The sequence below is a fragment of the Nelusetta ayraudi genome, unplaced genomic scaffold, assembly GCF_046127955.1.
Source record: "Nelusetta ayraudi isolate G7.1 ecotype Tasmania unplaced genomic scaffold, CSIRO-AGI_Nayr_v1 ptg000179l, whole genome shotgun sequence".
NCBI classification, from domain to species: domain Eukaryota; kingdom Metazoa; phylum Chordata; class Actinopteri; order Tetraodontiformes; family Monacanthidae; genus Nelusetta; species Nelusetta ayraudi.
In genome coordinates this window covers 771,501-777,500 of record NW_027466228.1, presented here as the reverse complement: position 1 = coordinate 777,500, position 6,000 = coordinate 771,501, and positions in this window count along the sequence as shown.

Below are 6,000 nucleotides of genomic sequence, written 5' to 3'. Positions count from 1 at the left end.
CCCAGTGAGCCTCCACCAGCCACAGACAAGCCAGTCCCATTTTCCACCCAGAAGGATGTCTCTTCCATCTATCTTTGCCTGCCAGGGAAATGCAACCAAACATAGTAATTACAGATGGTGTTGTCTCTGTTAAAGTGACACATGAAAAAAACAAAAACAAAAAACAAAATATGTTTTGTGATTCATGTTCATGACAATAACAATCAAACAGATTTTCTTCATTCTTCCAATGAGTTTCGCAAACAAACATGGAATTTTCCCTGGATCATACTAATACGTTTGTATATTATATAAAGGAAATTATAAAAGTCATTAACACATTTGTGGTGGTTTTATATTAAAGGAGATAGTCAAACGTAAACACGTCCAGTGTTACACTGTAGAATGGACATGTAAATGATTACAACTTTCTTGACTACTCTGCTTGTACACAAGTAAACGGGGTCCTGTTTTTCAGTCAATAAATACTGTTCAGAACCGAAATGATGAGTATGTCATCTGTGAAAGAGTAAAAAGCATGTTGGAGGCCAGATTTAGCACTTGGCCTACCACCTTAGCACAGTAGTACAGGAAATTAGTCATACAAACAATGGACATTGTCATACGCAATGCCCATACAATGACACTGTCCCCTTAATACTATGCTTTAGAGCAGGGGTGTCCAAACTACGGCCCACGTGCCAACTCCGGCCCGCAGTCCATTTTTAATTGGCCCGCAACAAATGTTATAAATAGAATATGGCCCGCACTTCAACTTTTGCCTGAGTGTATTGCACTTCTTCAGTTTAACACCAGGGGGAGCTGCTCAACACTGAGTGCAATGCAGTTCCCACTTTAAGTGAGTAAAAAATATATTCCACAGTACCCGTATGTTAATAAGCATGCATGTGCAGGTACACACGCGACAAATATCAATAATGCGCATTAATTCTGTCACTACCCTGCTTTTGCGCACCACTTTCTTAGATGCGTTTTTCTTGTTAACACAGAGTGCACACTGCACACACAAAGTCAGCTGATCTCATCTGATGCAGATTTCCTCCTTGATCAAGTGACATTTGTCCGGATTTTTGACACGAGTGGCGTCGGATCAGCACCGCAGCTGGATGGCCCGGTTTACACGCCCAGCGCAGCTGACACTCACCAGAATAATGCAGCACTCCTGTTATTAAGTCCAGTTCAGTCTGTTAATGTTGACAACCGTTTCAAACGAACGTTAATAGCTGTGTTGCTAAGCCTAATAACTTAAATAACAAGCTTGAAATTTACCTGTCCCATTTTCCCTTTATTGTTTTTTCTCTGTACTGTAAATCTTATGTCTAAGAAGAAATCTGAGGCTGCTGTTCTGAGAATGAGCTACCAAAGCTTTTTCTGAATAAATCAATAAAGATCCATTTATGGAAAGCTGTGATGAAGGCAGTTTTGTCTTTAATTATATTCAACAGTATAACATATTTGACCACTTTTAATTGATTTTTCTAACTTTAAAACACTAAAGTTAAGGCTGTATACCTAATTTCTAGTAAGTGGCCCAGCCCCTCCTATATTTTTATGTATGTGGCCCTCAGTGAAAAAAGTTTGGACACCCCTGAGTTAGATCCATTCCAAGAACGCTCCATGCCTCCTTCACCATAACTGGATGCAACACAGGTGCAGCTGTCTTGATCTTGTTGCTGAGCTGACATTGGGGACACTCCTCAACCTTTAAAACAAGCTGTTGTGTAGACTATGACAATCATTTCAATTCTTAGACACTACTGTATACTGCACTTTTAAAGCAATATGTGATTTAGCACATGACTCGCTTAAATACTTGACTGATTGTTTTGTGGGTTTTTTTTCCTTGGGAGTTCACCAGAACCAGAGAGCAAACGGTGAAAAATGCCTACTCCTTGTGACTTTATTAAGAAAGTCTTCTGTCCCCCCAAAAAAATATTATTGAATGATTTTAGGGGTATGCCATGTGCTAAGTCAGAACAGTCAAGCATTCCTGTCCATTCATTAATAACTCAGTCAAGAGCTCTCACCCATTTTTTAACATCCTCGCACAAAGTCCCCCAATGACACGATGCCAGAACCTTTTCCAGGGTTCTCTTGTGCCCAAGTGACCAGCATTATCGTGGCACTCATGAAGGATGTCTCGCAGGTGCTTCTGGTCCATCACCACCGGTCAGGGCTTTCCTTTCCAGTTGAAAAACAACTGATTATCTATTGCAGCAGGAAAAAACACAACATCCTTTTCACATAGAATAGCTACAATGGTACATTGACACTGAAGCTTCAGTAAATGGAACTGCATTAAAATGTTGCAAACATAGGTCGACATGAACAACTAATTGCGAGCATAGAACAAAGTTCCATTGCACTACTGAAGGGAGGTCCTAAATATTCATCAAAATATTACCTGTAAGACCATTAGCTATATAAAAGCTATACATTGAAAAGGGTTACTTACATATTTTTACACAACAATCAATGAAGAGCAGAACGGATGGCTTTTACAAAAGAAATATCAATAATAAGAATGATAAAAAAAAAAGCTGAAAAGAACAAGCGACCCCGAGTCATATTTTAACTTGATCTACTGAACTTTGAATAGGCGCCGTGTGTTAATGAGAAAATAAAACTCACTCGCCATTGATGAAATGCTTTTTTGACTCCCTCCGAATCATCCGTTTTCTATTCCGCTCATTGTTGGATTATGTGTGTGTGTGATATGTTTTGTGTTTTATGTAATTCTACATACTTCTACGAAATGTTTTACATAATTCTATGTAAAACATTTCGTTTTCCATTGTCCCACTGTCCATTTTTTTGCTCTTACTAATGCTTCCCAAACAACTCTCCTCACTCTCCATACATAGGGTTTAAGAGATTAAAGCAGTGGTCTTCTGTTAAGATTATATTTGCTTCTTTCTCCCAGGCACTTTTGACACATAATGTTGATGTCTTTTTGTGTGATTGTAGGCAGGAGTATATTCTGGAGACCACTTTATTATGAATTTTACCTTTATATTCACTTATTAGAATATCGATGAGGTCTGTGTCACCCTTCTTTTTTTTTAATTAGAATTTGATATTTTTATTAAAGTAATAACCCGCCCTGCACCAGTAGACTATATACTGCAGTTGTGCTGCTTTATAGTAGTCCTCCAAGCATGGGAGTGACATCCCTCCCTGTTAAGTGTAATGTTTTGTAGCGTACCCTTGGTTTCTTGTTCTGCCATATGAATCTAGAAATTATCCGATTCCATTCACTGAAATTCTTATTGGGTATTTCTACAGGTAGCGATTGGAGTAGAAATAACAATTGTGGTAAAATAACCATTTTTTAAGTATCTATTCGGTTGTAAAAATCAAGTACTAGGGGGGTCCAACTGTCCAGATCATTTTTAATTTTGGTTGTGATGCTACCGTAGTTTACACTATATAAATCTTTGGGGGTCTTGGGAATATGAAGACCTAGGTATTTCAAAATTCTGGTTGTCCATTTAAATTTAAATGACTTACGTATGTTTTCTTGAGGTATGTAATTAAAAGTAAGAGTTTGAGTTTTCTCTATGTTCAATTTGTATCCCGAATATGAACCACATTGGTCGAAGGAGGGCATTCATTTAGGGAGACTGGTATCCGGGTCGGATAAAGTCACCAGGATGTCATCTGCATATAAACATGTCTTATATTCTTTCCCCTTGAATAGTATTCCCGTGATTTCTGGGTCTTCCCTAATCTTTTGAACAAGTAGCTCTATAAATAGAGCAAACAAGATGGGGCTCAGTGGGCAGCCCTGTCAGCAACCCCTCTCCAAACGGATTGTACCTGAAAGACTGCCATTTATTCTGATCCGGGCCACAGGTGAATTATATTTAGATTTTAAACATTTTATAACTGTATTGTTAAAGCCAAAACGTTGCAGGACCAGGTATAAAAATTCCCATAGAACAGAGTCAAAAGCTTTTTCTGTGTCAAAGCTAATTGCTAAGGACATTGTGTTTCCTTTGCTCATTATATGGAACAGATGTATAGCTCGCCTAACATTGTCTTGTGTTTGTCTATTTTTAACAAAACCTGTCTGGTCCGTGTCAATTAGGTCAGGGATAATATTTTCTAGTGTGTTGACAATAATTGAAGTGAAAATTTTATAATCAGTGTTTAAAACTGAGATAGGTCTGTATGAGCTGCAATCTGTCCTAGCTTTCCCTGATTTCAGTATTACAGATAATATGGCCTGTTTCCAAGATGGTGGGGTCTCGCCACCTTTTAAGACATAGTTAAAACAATTTAATAAATAGCAGTGGGGTCACAGAGTCCCTAAAAGTCTTATACCATTCTGCTGGTAGTCCATCTCCCCCGGCTGCTTTGCTTGTTTTCAGTTTAGAAATTGCCTTGTCGACCTCTGCATTTGTAATCTCTGTAGTTAAGCACTTATTTTGTTCTGTGACAACAGATGGCAGGTCTAGGGATTTCAAAAAACAGATTGACTGTTACTGCTTCTGCTAATTTGGGTTGAGTGTATAAATTCCTGTAGTATGATTCAAAAGACTTATGTATTGATTCTGGCTTATAACACATCTGGTTGGTGACCGGGTCCTTTACTTTATATATGGATCTTCCAGACTGTTGTTTTTTAAGTCTCCAGGCTAAGAGTTTTTTAGCACGGGGTCCATTTTCATAGTGGGTTTGTTTGATATACTTAAGTGTAAGTTCCTCCTGGTCGTTCAGTTTCTTATTTAGTTCTGATTTTACTACGGTTATTTGTTCCAATAAGGTGGGGTCGTTAGTCTCTACGTGCTTCCGTTCCAGTGAGTCTAATTTACTTGTCAAGTCGTTAAGGTGTTTAAGTTTTTCTTTTTTCCTTTGTGATGCCCAACTTATAATCTTCCCACGCAACGCAATACTGCTTTTCCAGCATCCCATAAAATACTCTGTGACGTCACTGTGCTACCGTTAAGGTCTGTATATTCCTTCATTTCTTTCCTAATGTAATCTTCAAATCGGGTGTCATTTAATAGGGAGGTGTTGAGTCTCCAAATAGTGTTTTTGTGTGGGACACCTACATTTATTTTCACATATACACCTGAGTGATCTGATATGTCACTAACACCAATTCTACAATCTAAAACCCTGTGTCTGTCTGTTCTGAACATAAAGAAATAATCGATCCTCGAGTAAACTGAATGAGGGTGAGAGTAAAAAGTCAATTGTTTAGTGGATGGATGAAAATCCCTCCATACATCAAACATACCAATCCTTTTAATCATCTTCTTAATATTTAGTGACTCAGGATTTGTTTTCTTTGTCGGGTTTGATGAGTCTAGAGTGGGATGCAGCTGTACATTCCAAGGGGACTCGTGCCACGCAAAGCCTATTCCGACCTGGCGATCCTGTTTGAATCCATTAGCAACCAGCTACATTACCCCGGGCAGCTTCACGGGTACAGGTGGATGTATGCTAAATGCAGAGAAAATGGACTGCGTGTGAGAAAAGAGTCTGTGCGTTTGGTTTTGAAGGAGCTGGATCCAAGAGGAGTGTCATTAAGGCAAGTGGGGCGTCTCAGACGGAGGAATTACTTCTCAAACTTCTCAACTTCATCTGGCACCTGGACTCATATGATGAACTGAAGCCATATGGTATTTGTGTGAATGGATGTATCGATGGCTTTTCAAGAAAAATAATCTGGCTCAATGCTTACACAACAAGTAGTGACCCAAAAGTAATTGGAGGGTGCTACATAGAAGCGGTACAGCGTTTTGGGGGGTGCCCTAGAGTTGTTTGAGGCGACCTTGGAACCGAAAATGGCCATGTTAGAGGCTTCCAGCGTTTCCTCGTCCCTGTTCAACCAGACACCCTCAATAGTTACTTGGAGGGGGCCAGCACCGCCAATCAAATAATTGAATATTGGTGGGGTTTCCTGCGTGGCCAGCGCATGGAGTTCTGGTTAGCCTTGTTATCAGACCTCAGAGACAACGGGCATTTTGATGGCGAGTTTCTGGACAAAAG